Source organism: Chlamydotis macqueenii, chromosome 11, assembly GCF_036417535.1.
Source record: "Chlamydotis macqueenii isolate bChlMac1 chromosome 11, bChlMac1.mat, whole genome shotgun sequence".
Classification (NCBI taxonomy): domain Eukaryota; kingdom Metazoa; phylum Chordata; class Aves; order Otidiformes; family Otididae; genus Chlamydotis; species Chlamydotis macqueenii.
The window spans coordinates 13,509,622-13,522,973 of NC_141566.1; the positions used below are offsets into that span (position 1 = coordinate 13,509,622).

The 13,352-nt window shown below is 47.0% G+C and overlaps 1 protein-coding gene across 1 annotated transcript in view; it reads left to right on the forward strand.

Moving 5' to 3' along the window:
- Window positions 1-256: 256 nt before the first annotated feature.
- The window catches only part of PLS3 (plastin 3), a 53,158-nt gene continuing 40,062 nt past the window's right edge, over window positions 257-13,352 (forward strand). Inside the window, exon 1 of the mRNA XM_086756142.1 lies at window positions 257-373. The gene's annotated coding sequence lies outside the window, so the exon portion shown is untranslated. The remainder of the gene's footprint in view (window positions 374-13,352) is intronic.

The window sequence follows — 13,352 nt, forward strand, 5'->3', positions numbered from 1 at the left end:
GCTCGTAGGGAAGAAGGGATGCCTGCGTGGACGGGAGTTGCCCATAGGGGAAGAATGAGGAGCGCTCGCAGGACAGGAGGGATGCGTGCCCGAGAGGTGGGATGGACGCAGAGTAAAGCACGGCAGTGCAGGCGGGGGACGGGAGCGCGCCCTGGCTGGGACCGCGGCTCCTCCCCGCCCTGAGTGACTCCGCGCCCGCCTAATCGCCGCGCCGGGACGCCGTGATGTGCAGGCGGGCGGCCCAATCCGGCTAGGGCGGCGGGGCTGGCGCGCCCTGAGCGCGGGCAGCGGGGCTGGGGCTCGGCTCGGAGCGGCGGGAGGGCTCGGCTCGGCATTGCACGGCCCGGCTCGGAGCGGCGGCTCGGCTCGGGCGGTGAGTGCTCCCGGGAGTGCGGCTCCAACTCGAGGAAAGTTGCCGGCGCTTGCCCCGCCGCTCGGAGCTGCCCGGCGGAGCAGCCCGCCGGCGGCGGGGCGGGAGGCGCCGACCGGCCCCAGGGGCTCCGCGGGGCCCTCGCTGCCGCTCGCCCAGGCGCGTGTCCTCGCGCCGCCGCCCCGGAGGGGTCCGGCGGGACGGACGGGGAGACCGGTGCCCGCCGGGGCGCGGGGTCCGGCGGCGGTGGAAAGGCGCTGGTGTGCTCCACCCCCTCCGGCAAACTTCACCCCGGCGTCGCTGCGCCGTGGCCGCTGTTAGCGGGACTGGTGCGGGCGGGCCGCGGCGGAGAGGGGCGAGAGCACCGGCTCCTTGCAAAACTTCGGGCTTTGTGCGAGCTGCTGGAAGCAGAGCCCGGCTGCAGGGGAGGGGAGGTGCTGCTTCCCACAGGGCAGCACTGAGTGAGAAGGGGATTCGGTTTGCATTCAGCTTTTCTGCTTTGTGCAGGACGGCGTCCCCAAAAGCAGAAGAAAGTGAGGCGCCGACTTCTCATCTGATTGAAGCGGGGTGAAACAGAGTGAAGTAATGGAACAGCTGTGGAGGTTTATTTTTGTACATCTCTAATTTGGACTGGGAGAGGAAGTGTCACTCTGCTCCCCTGAACAATGGGTTCTTGTTGGGAGCCTGCGAAGGGAAGGAGAAGAGCAGGGAATTTTTTCAGGAGGTGAAGCGTTAGGCTTTCCTTTGCATTGGGAAGGCTGGGGCACCCTGGCGCCGGCTGTAAGTGTTCTAATGGATGGCATCAAATCCTGATGCTCACAGAGGTAACAAAATCCCCAGGCATGACTGTGCTCCAGTGGTACGTTTTTATCTGAGTGGAAATAGCAGTGAGACACGTGGATGGGAATCTAACCTCCAGTTAACGCTTCCTTGGGACAGGCTGCGTGTGTCTGCTCTGTAATAGCATCCGTACCTTGAAGCAGGGCATCACTTGAACTCATTTATTTCTTTTCGGGAGAGCTGTTGGTATAGCTCCGAGCAAATGCCATTGAATCAGCCTGCGAGGTTGTTATTGCTGTTACACAATCCCAGTGGAATGTGTGTGCACACGAGAGCTGGGCTTCCTGTTTTTGGTCAGTCTGTAGAAGAGACTATAAAAGATAATAGCTATCTCAGATAAATTGCTTTTGCATGAGAACTTGGAGCCATTGTTCAAACTAACACTTGTGACTTCTCCAGTGAGCCTCGTAACTTCAGAAGAAAAACTTAACGCTGGGAGACTTGCTCAGAGTAACTTTGAACAGAACAGCTGGAACCTGGATATAAAGAGGGAGTAGTTACAGACATCAACATATGTTATTGCTGTGCATGACGGTGTGTAGAAATTCAGTCTGTTTTGAAAAGCAATCTTGTGCAAAGAGGAGCTGCTGGTAGTTTGTCAGTGGAGAGCAGTAATTCGGGGGGATTACTGGACACAAAGCGAGTCCCCTGGGTGCAATATTCTGCAACTGATTTCTACCCCGGGGGTGTTTGGTGGCCTTCTGTGGGGTGTGTGCTGGCAGAGCTTAAATTCCAGATCTGCTGGTTTACATCTGAATAACTTAAAAAAAAAAAAGTCATAAAATAATTTGCTAAGAGAAATCTTTTTGAAACACTGCTGTTATCACAGCCTGTAAATCTTGCCAAAGGTTTAACAATTTAAGGATGTTGCTTGGTTGTAACCAAGCTCCTTTGAAGGAATTCTCTGCTTGTGAAGGATGAATTACTCATTCTTTGTCTGGGTTAAGAGATCATAATGGGATTATTAAACTCAGTTATTCAGTGCTAGAGATAAAGAGTTGTGCTTAACCAGGGTCTTTGTTCTCTCATCAAAGCTAATCTGACCAAGTTTTCCCTCCTATAAAGTAGGCAAACATCTCCCCAGATTAAAGAATGCTCCATACTCCAGAAACCTATCTACTAGTTTTGGCTAGATTAACTTCACTGTGAGGAGGGCTCTAGGGACTGGCAACTTCATTAGGTATTCCGCTGATGGATGCTCGGATTTGGGATAAATGCAGAGGAACTCCTTCCCCTGGGGCTCTCTTACTGACTTCCCTGCTCCGGGTTTCAGTTGTTGTGAGATTAAGATGGTGAGTGAAGGAATTGCAGCCTTGTTAAATGGGTTTGCCGCTGAATCCACTCATGCGGGATCTTCTAGTAACTCTTTTCTGTGTTTACTTGGCTCTCCGCTGCAGCAATTTCACTGGCTTTGGAGAAGTGGAAGTACAACAGTTCTGACTTGACAGAAGCAAATGAGAGTGCTCCACAGTGATTGATTGGAAGGATGTTAGGGGCAGTAATTCAGTAATTTTGCTTAAGCAGCTACCAGCAGCCTAAGTGATCCAAGTGCCTTATGAATAGTTTTGTAGGTAAACTTCATATTGGAGATTCTGTCTCTGTCTTTTGCATAGTAAAAGTGCTCTGCTTCTTGGAGCATCTGTGCAGGAGCTGTGTTTTTGCTGATGTGTGTAGTGTAATGCATCAGGAGAGGAGAAACGCTTTTTCTTTTTATGTGATTGGCAATGAGTTTAGGGAGGGTGTGCCCATCATCTTTCTATATAGATATTTTAACCCACTTCCTTATCAAAGTAGATCAATAGTAAGTACATGTGGTAGTGATCAGTAGTAAGTGCACTTCATCACTTATGAGAGGTTGTCTTGGGGATTGATATTTCATGTGGCAGTAGTTTGTTTGGTGACATTGCCCAAGTACACCCTATCTGTGTTCTTGGTAACGTGTTTTACATATCATTAAAAGATAGGTGTTGAAATACAAAGGGGCTGTGTTTTCAGCAAAACCAAAGACCAAGTGAGTTCTGTTTTATAGAAGTTTTTCAGGGTTATTTTGTTTAGTTTGGCTTTTTTTTTTTTTTTAAGTTACAATGTTTGACATCTTTCTTTCTTAAGAAGCTGAGTGCTGTGGACCAGAATCCTCTGGGAACATTTGTCCCCCTGTAGATACAGGCCTGTTAGCTTGATTTTCTTGTGTGTGAACTGCCTGTGGCAGAGGAAGCGATGGTGAAGCAGCGCCTGGCCTGTCTGCGTTATTCCAGAGGGGTTTGGTTTTGTGCAGATCCAGTGGTCCCAGCTGACTGATGGTGTCTGACTGTGCTCTTGGAGGGTGGCTCCTGCTGGGAGACAGGCTGACCCTGTGCAGGGACAGGGTGATGCTTTTGATGAAGAAGAGGGTTAGAAAGCAAATGTGGAGAGGGAAGGACAGAGATGTCACCTGCTACAGTATTGCTTTGCAGTTTGCAGAGAGTTGGACAGGTGACATTTATGTGGCGACCATTTGGTTTTATCTGCGTGCCACAGAGTAGCAATAAACAGCAAAAGAAACGGGGTTTGAGTTGGTCTTTTGTTCGGGCTTTGAGTACTGCCTTTGCCTCCATGTATGTTAGAGCAGTCATTCAGCGCAGAAAAGGGGATTCTTGTCTCTCAGTGCCAGCTGTTTAAACGTGTGACTGACAAGCTATCAATCTGCATGGTGCAATAACAGATATTAATTTTTAACTTAATAGTTACTACTGAGAAGTTTCTTGTCATATTGGAAATAGTTACAATATGATGTGTTAATATTTCTTAACTAATTACTGACCTTTGCATACTCAGCACTTTTTGAATGAAATACTATTGTTTGTTAAGTATTCTGGGTATCTTTTTGGACATTGAGCTCCCAGAGTAATTAAAGTTGCTAATTACATCAAAAAAGGCAAACGTGGGTCCAGAAACTTCTACCACCAGATCTGTGTGAAAGGTACAGCTAAATACTGAATTTAAAAAGTTCACCAAATAACCTTAATGCATATGCAGAGCAAAACATTCCTGAATATCTTTGCTTTTCAAGTACATTTCAAAATTCTGATCAGCTCTTTAAATGAGGGAGATACAACCTTGCATCACCCTTATTAAAAGAGTATTAAATCAGTATTTGTTGGGTTATTCTAATGAATGTCACAGTATCACCTTGCTCTTTCCTGTCCCTTGTCTCCAAACCCTTTGATAGGCATCTGCTGACATCTTTGCACTCTGGGAACTGGGTTATTGCACAAGCAGCAGTGGCTGTGTTTGTGGTGAGTAGATCTTGGCTGAGCTCTGCCTGCAGCGCTGCTAGTATGTGGGGGGTGTGTGGAGGGACTGTTTGCACTCTAACCATTCCAGAGCGTTGCTCAGGCTATAACGCAGAATCAGCTTTCCCTGCTTGCACCATTGAAGCCCTTTTCCAGCCCAGAGGTACCTGCTACTCTTGCTGCTGGTAGATGAGTAGATGGGAAGGGTGAGAGGTGTGATCCCATGACTGAAGGCAGTTGGGTGATGATGGTCTACATCTGGTGGTGTGGCTGGGAGAAATGATGCTAACCAGCCATCCTAGAGTTCCTCTGAGCAGCTGTGTGACTGCTAGCCATGAATACGCTACTGTTGTGTTCCCTGCTCCACGCACCCAGGTTTGGGTGTTCATATGGGTGTACTGTCTCTCTTTGATTTATGGGATGGCAGGGAGTTATAAGCAGGTATCCTCGCTGTGGTCTGTGCTGGGAGTGGGTGTGGGGTGGGTGGTGCTTGGACACAGCAGCATTTAGTACAGCTTCAGTCTTGGCAGCTGCCTCCTTCATGTACTTCAATGCTGAAGTTTTAGGTGATGGGTCACACTTGTCCTGTCCATCCTCACTAGCATTTCCTGCCTCTAGGTCAGGTTTTTCTGAAGTGGAGGCTTCAATAACATCTCTCCACCGTGTTTTGTGCTGTTAGATTCACTTGGAGCGCTGCAGCATGGCCTGTGAGAAGTCTCCTGGATTGTGCAGATCCCTTTCCTGAGTGAAAGGCTAGCCTAGGCATAGATTTCCTCTGCTTTACCAGCAAGCAGCATGAGCCTGGCTGGCTGGCTGGTGTTGCCACACTATGCCATCAGCTTGGGGACAGGGAATCCCAGCTGTCAGAAATCCTCCTGCCCCATCTCACTGTGCTGCAGCCCCCAGCACACCCAGTTTCCCTTGGCAGGTAGCACCAGCACACCTCCCAGGGTGGGTGTGCTGCGGCACTGAGTACATGCTGCCTCCGGAGGGTGATGGATGCCCACTCTTTAATTAATGAGTAAAGAGATGATTTGATTACAGCCAGAAGATGGGACTCAAGAGTGTTTGTGGCTGCAGAGCCCATACCTGGGTGCCAGGTGATGTGTTTGAAATTTCAGGTATTTAGTGTGATCCTGTGTGATAAGGTGTTGGTGTACCCTCTGTGATCTGCATAAAGAGCAACCTGTCTTCTTGTACTGGCTGAGCAAGAGAACGTGATGAATCGATGAAGCTGGAAGACACTTAAAAGGGCTGGAGGGTGGGATGGGAGGAGAGAACGTGCCCATCTGCCCTCTGCTCATACCATGCTGTTTGATCTGGGGGTGGTGGCGTTGGAGGTAATTGAGCTCTTCCCTGCGGTGGGCATGTCTGACGTCAGTGCTGCTAACAGGCAGCTGCCCTGACAGCAGGACTGCCTTCGTGGCCCAGGCTACCCTCTCCTGGCAGGTCTGTTCCCATCAGAGGGGTGTGGGTCTTCCTGGACAGGATGCTGAGCAATGTTGGCCAGCGCATTCAGTTGCTGTGGCATCTGCCGGTCTCTGGGAATCTGTAATCCATTGGCTTTTTTGGTAATAGATTAACAATGCCAAGAATGACAAGCAAGTCCTGTCTGGCCCACTTGGAAGAATTAGATCATGTGTGCTCCTCTAACAGCTAGTGTTTCACCTCTGGGTTTTGTGGGTTAGCGCTTGGGCTACTCAAAGCTAGTTTCGTCACTGGGTTTGTGAGTGGTGTGATGATGAAGAGGTAGCCTCCATGTCTCCAAGAGAGTTGCCATCAGCAGAGACTGATGCAGAGCTATTGAAACCCATTCTTTCCCTTTTGCTTGTTTTGCTGATTCATTCCTGTTAGTTTATCTCTACCTTTCAGCAGCCGTGAGGGTGACCGCTCCCTGTGGAAATGCAGCATCCCTGGCAGGCAGGCTGCTTGCCTTAGGTCACCTTCCTTGGGCCCCCCTGGTCCCGGCTGGTCTGTGATCTACAATGCCCTGTGCTGTGGAGTGATGTGCAGGTTCCTGGGCATGAACTGGCTCCTCCTGCAACATCCAGACTGTCCCTGCAGGGCATGGTGGCCTGTGCACTACTGAGATTTGGGAATCAGTATAGAAGAAATAAAATAATGATTACTTTGACATGCATCTGAGGATGTGGGGATCAGGACAACTGTCTGAAATGGGAAGCTCTGGGTAGGATTGCTGCCGATTGCTCATGTCAATCCATATGGGCCATATGCTTCTAACCAGTCTCCTTGTCTCATTTCCTTCTCTGAAATGCTTACAGCTGTTTTTCCTGCCTCTTCAGTAGGTTTTTTGTTCCTGTAAAAAGAGTGACAGCTCACAGATGCTGCTGAGAGTCCCCACTGCATAGCTGGGAAGAGAGGCTGTTACTGTGATCTTCAAGAGAAGACAAGGTGTAGTGTCTCTGCAGGAGGCCTAATTTCTGATGTTTTTAAGTAAGTTTTTTGGTTTTTTTTGTTTTTTTTTTTTTTCTTTTTAAAGCTGAAGATAGAGTTTTCTGTCTCATTCACTGTTTCCCTGTCACATACTGCCCTTAGTGATGGAAGTGAGAGCAGGTACTTGGTGCTGTCACTTACAGGTGGAACAAGGAAGGAAGGAAGAAGTCGTGTTGGCCATGAGTGTATTATTTAGTGTTAACAGGCATTCAGCGTCCAGTATAGCTGCTGCTGTGCTTATAAAATCTGGGTTGAACTTCACAGTTTTGCTTGGGTGTTGTCTTTTTTCTGAAGAGGTCCAGGACTGAAATGATAGCAGTGCTTGAGGTTCATCGTTGCTAGTGTTCCACTTTGCCCAGTGTACTGTCTCTTCTGTTCTTCCCTCTTTGCATTCTGCCAAGAGAAGTAATTGCAGATGTCTGTAGTGGGGTTACTAATCCAGCTCTGGTCAGGTGAAGAAGGAGCTCTAGAGATGCTGATGCCTATGTGAGTGTTTCGCAGTTTATGGATGGATGGGTGAATGTTAAAGGGGCATCTGAAGGCAGTGAGAGAAGCTATATGTACCCTCTTTTAGACAAATGGTCTGTGTACTGCAAGGAAGGTGGGGTTAATACAGCAAAGTAAATTACCACATTGAGTTGGCTTTAGTGCCAAGTTGAGACAGTGCTTGTAACAAAACCTAGTGGTATGTTTGTGCGGGAAGCCTGTGTGATCTGGGGTTCATTTAGGTGCTGAGAGCCTGCAAAACATCTCTGCTCTTACTGCGTTGGTTGCCTGTTGGCTATAAACCCTAAATAAGCAAAACTTTTCTTATTTTGAGGTCACTTTTGTGGCTCTCCTTTGCCTTTTTTGCAGTCCCAACATCACAAAAGAACAACGTGTCCCAGCAGCTGTTGTATTGGTGTCTGAGATAGGAAACCTTCTTGCACAGGCAGTGGTATGTCCATGGCTGGTGACCATTTTCCTGCCTTATTCTCCCAAGGGTCTTGCTGCTGTGCAAGGAGCCACAGTTTGGCTCTTCTTTCTGTACAAAATATACTGAGGCTGTATTCTTCTCAGCCCATGTTACAAATGATACTTTATAAACTGCTGTAGGAAATGGAAAATTAAGTAATTCTGATTTGTGTTCTTTTAGAGCCCTGTTCTTTAGACCAAAATACACAGGATAAGTCTGGCCCTTCCCTCTATTCACTTTTCATAGCCTCTTTTGTTTTTAATTTATATATCTTTTTATTCTAAATTCCTTCCATCCTCAAAATAGAACAGACATCAGCCTACCAGTAAAGGTTGCCAGACATTGGTCTTGTGGATTGTAATGGCTTTTTGGCCTAGTTGGAGACTGAGCCCCACCCTATGTAGGCTTGGATTAAAAATAGCCTTTCTTTTCAGCAGGCTGAAAGCTGTACACAACACGTTTACATCTTGGTTTCTGAGGCACTGGCAGCCACGGGAAGCCCTTCAACTGTAAAATACCTCAGAAAAATCTGTTTGCTGCTAATTCATTCAAAAGTGCTAAGGTGACTGATATCAGGGAGGTGTACAGCCAAGTGTCTGACTGCCAGCCAGGTAGTTATCATAGATATTGAGTAAAGTTTTAGCCATGCTTCTTGCAGGACCTGGAAGAGTTGAAAGCTGTAGTCTAGTGGCCTGGAAAGAGTCCCTGTTCTATACTTGTTAGTGGAGAGAGTTGGCTGGATGGGATGAAGAGGTCAATGGATGCCATATTGCTGATCCTCAGGGGCAGGAAGCAGTCTAGGCCTTTTTTGATTCCTTAAAATGCCTATCTTGGCTTAGGCAGTTCTTAAGAAAACACTGGCAGAAGCTGTTATACTTCATTTTTCATTATGGTAACATCTATTGTGATAGCAAGGTGTCTCATGGGTGGCAGGAGGATGCTGAGGCTCTGCTGTCTGGGGGGAGTGTTTGGGAGTAGAAGAGGTTCCTGGATGTGGAGGTGCTTTCACAGAGGAAGGTTTAGTGGACTTGCAGGTCAGTAGCTCTAAGAATGAAGGATAGAGCTTTGGCCCGCTGAAAAGGAAGGCAAATGCTTCTACAACTGCTCTGCTACCTGGTTGTATGAGCTTGGCAGGGAGTTGGGTGAGAAAAGGTGTGTGTGCTGCTCTGATAGCTGGAGACCATGTGTTCGAGGGGAGATAGCAATCCTGGCCTAAAAAAAAAGTCTTTTATCTTCTTGCCTTCATGTTGACCAGTGTTTTGATGCCCAGCAAGAACAGCAATGTTTTGGGGCTGCATTAGGTGTTAGGCTGCCAATTTAAGTATGTCCCAGCTCAAGAGCTGCGGGGAGAAGTACGAGGGCCAGGAGACTCCTCCTGTCTCACAGCCTCTGGCTCAGTCCTGTCTGTTCAGACCTGAGCTGTACACTCCTCCTTCTTCTTATAAAACAGAAAAAAACATTAAAGGCAAGAAGTGGACCAGTATCTGGTGTGGTGATCTCATTCCCCTACTGTCCCTGGAAAAGCCAAGCCTCAAAACCAAAACTTCTCGGGCAAGTCAGAGTAGTTGGCCATGAGAAAGCAGAAGGGAAGAGACTCTGCGCGTCTGTTCCCTGCCTCATGAACCTCAACTGTGGACTTCTTGTGTTGTTTAATTTATTTTTTACTGTCCTTGACCATGCTTGTGTGAGGCAGCAAGTTGTTTTACAAGTAGCAAATGCCAGCTACCTGCAGGCTCCGACCTGCTCCACGGGGGGAAGGCAGCATGTGACTCATCTGGGATGTGGGAGCAGGTGGTGCTGCCTAGCAATCGAAGTCTCCAGCTTAGCCATGAGCTTCTACGGCTCTTTAGGGCTGGAGTGGGAATAAATGCACGGGGGAGTGGGATGGGAGGAGGACAGGGAGATTCTGCCCATTGCCTGTTCCGTGACTGTTTTATGACTAGCGTGCTCTGTGGGCCTGGAATGGCTTATGTGACCTTGTTGATCAAATTTCTCTCAAGTGCCTTTTTCTCTTCAGTTTTTGTAGACTTCGCCTTGGCCTGCTCTGTTTCTGGTTCTTCTATTCTAGACTAGACTGTAAAAAAACCTTAAAAATGTAAAATATTGTCTGTCTTACAAAATCTTTGTAAACAGTCATGAAACTGGCTGTAGAAGGACACTAGAAGGATTTTGTTTCTCCTAGAGCCTAGGGACAGAGCCTTCAGCTTTTGTCTAACTCAGCTGCATATTTTTACTTCAGCTGTGAGTCAAGGGGCTATTTATTCATATCTCAAATTCTTAAAGTGGAAAAACCAACTCCTGACTCTTTACTACCGACTTTTTTTTTTTTTTTTTTTTTTTTTGCTAGTGGAAACTGAATTTTTATTGAAAAAATGCTAGCTAGGCTGCTTTTTAAAATTGTATAAATACAGGAACAAGGCAATGTGAACTATTGCCACTGCAGGGTCAGGTCAAAAGAAAGAAAAACCTGCAAAACACCAATTTGGGAATAAGCATAAAGAAGAAAATCTGATACTCTGCGACATGAGACGTACAACATAAAACAAGTGCTGCTGCCCTGTCTCTGTGTTTCCAGTGCCAGGTGCTGAATGGGGCTGTGGTTCCAGGAGATGCTGTGGTTTGCGGGAGGTGTTGGTGACCGCTGGTGCAGTTCACCTCTGGTGTGCAGTAGGTGATCCTGCCCCTGGCCTGGGTCTTATTAGTGCAGCTCCTGCCAGAGTTTTGTTTGCTAGAACTGCTTCCGTTGCCTTGGATCCAGATGGTGGGGAGACTGTCTTGCTAGGGGAAAAAAAAAAAACCCTGAAATTAATTGCAGAGCTCTAGGAGCATCCTTTTGGATTCCTACTGAAAGCGTTGTGTCTCACTGAGGTGGTGGGAAATGAAGCTTAAGAAAAATCCCCTTTGCTCTCCCTCGCTTTTTTTTTCTTAAGATTGACATATGGGAAATATTTTGATACTAGAAGGAAGATAGAAAGGCATGTAATTCTGCAGTCAGTTTATATATATGGGACTGATTTTTTGCCAATATATTAGGGATTGAATTAGGGCTCTCCAGAGCTGAACGTGCAAGATTTTTAAAACACAGGTTGGATAACAGGAGCTTGTACACTTTCTGGATTAGGTGGAAGGTGATGTGCAGTAGGTTGTCACTGAAAGAAGGTTTCATGGTTGCCTGTGTGCCATTTACATGTTCTTCCATGCCTGTTGTGTTAGAATCTGAAAACTACAGCTGAAGTCTTGTTTTTCTATCTGTTATTTCCCTCAAAGTATCTTGGCAGCTTGGCATTGCAGGAGCTGACTGGGCAAGTGAGATGTGATCTGCTTCTGTATGCTGGAAGTACTGCAGAACACTCTGCATTGTTAGTGCCAGAAACAGTGGCTACGAGTGATGCAGTTTATGTCAACAAAGAGTGGTGAGATGTTTTGGCTTTGTGAGAGTATCCCACCTGTGATGTACCCATTAGCTTCCAATGGAAACTGGAGACTGCAGCACCTTGGGTTACCAGATTCGTAGCAATGTGTGCCTCTCTTCCTAATTTGATCAGGTTTTGGGTGGTTTTTTTTTTAATGTTTGCATTGGTCTTTGCCCCCGTGATGTTGCTAGTGTACCTGGTACTGTCCCAGCCCTGGCTGCAGAAGCCCATGGTGCCAGGACATCTATTCGATGGCCTGTGCTCAAAATAACAAGGGAAGTGAGATTGCTGATCTCTTTCTCCCACGGTCTTTCCAGTGCTGCAAGGTAGAAGAGTGTCTTGCTCTGCCTGCACAAACAGTGAGGCTGAACCTGCTGCCGCTGGGAAGGACGGGGATGGTGAATGAGGTCCCGTGTGTTTTCACAGTCGCTGTCCTTGTTTTCCTGGGAGAGCTCAGTGAAGCCCCTCCCGGCAGCTGAAACTGCTGGGCGTGCACCAAAGTTCTCAGTGTGTCCAGAACAGCGCTAACCAAGTGGAAATTTGAACTCAAGCTACCCGTCCCTGTAATTGGCATTCGTATTTGTGAAAGCAGCGCTTCAGCTGGGTCGCTTACTAAACAACGTCTGAAAGATCATAAATCCCAGGTCCTTGTTTACACTGCCACTGTAGTCTTGTGCTCCTTCGTGCTAATCAGCCAGGAAGGGTCTGTGGAGTGTTGTTTGGGTTTGGAGCAGAGCTGTGGTTTTGAGGTTTCAGGATGCTGAGTCTCGTCCCAGGCACAGGCTTGGATATTCTCCTGCCTTGGAGCCTCTGCAGCAGGATGCTAATGAGCAGGCTGATTCTCCAGCCTGTCGTTGTTTTCCTTGGTTTAAAACAGTGTTTGCCTTCTCCTATGACTGCTGAGCAGCTGTGGTGGTATATACATATATATATATATATATATATATATATGTTCCACTATAAATCCGGTAGTTAAATATTTCCTTGACCCAGCATAGAACAAGGTGCTTGTCTCCAGCTGGTCACAGAAATAAAGGAAGTGAGTTCCAAAGCAATATTGCAATTAAGCTTTTTCTTCCTGAATTCTGCACAAAATGTTTTGCCTCCAAGAATGGCTTGCAAGGACTTTATTTTAGGAACACATGGGGTGTTGTAGGTCTATGTAAAGTTATCCCGTTATGATTGGTATTGTGCAGACAAACAGTGAGAAGGTTGGCTCCTGCTTTTTAAGAACTGTTTCTGAGATAGCAACACTTTGAAGGAGGTCAATAGAGAACAAATGGAAATATATTTACAAATGTGTTCATGTTTCTTAGTGCTGCTGGAAGTAATAAGCAAGTTTCTGAATCCTCACTTTGGTAGAATTCACCTTTCCATAAGAAAAGAGGGGAAGCTGGGCCTTCTGAAAACTGAAAATATTTTTGAATAAGTGGCCTTAATGTCTGAGCTAAACTTTAGCCTGTTCCTTTCTGCGCTGTTTGGCCGAGGTTGGTACTAAGCTTTCCTTGGGGACACGGATGGGAGGTTCCAGTGCAATCCTGCCCCTGTCCTTCTGTTGCCCACTCCTTTGTAATGTTCTTGTTGATCTGATTTCCAGCTGGGCTCTTGCCACTGTTTTATATAAACCAAATGCTCAAGCAGAGGCAGCATAGTCAGACGTCTTGTTGAAAACTTGAAAAACTTACACTGCTTCTGCCCAGCTAAGAAGCTCCTGGAAGTTACCGTAGCTTTCCTGGATGGATGGTTATGGCAGCACCTAGCTGCTCTACTTTAGTTAGATCCTTCACTGACGGCAAGACCTTTTATGCATCAGTCCCCACCTCACCATTCTCTAAGGGGTGTATACCCTTTTTCTGGGTTATATAGGGTTGTTTTAGTTGATGTTTGCTCCCTGTCTTCAGAAGGTCTATATAAAGAAGTCTTGGAAAGCCATGAAATGGAATAAGATTTTGCCTTGTACTAATGGCCTTGAAATCCCCTGTTATGCAAGAGCCTTTACAACCAGTACTGGTCAATAATTCACGTTAGCAATTAAGGCTTTGTGTATT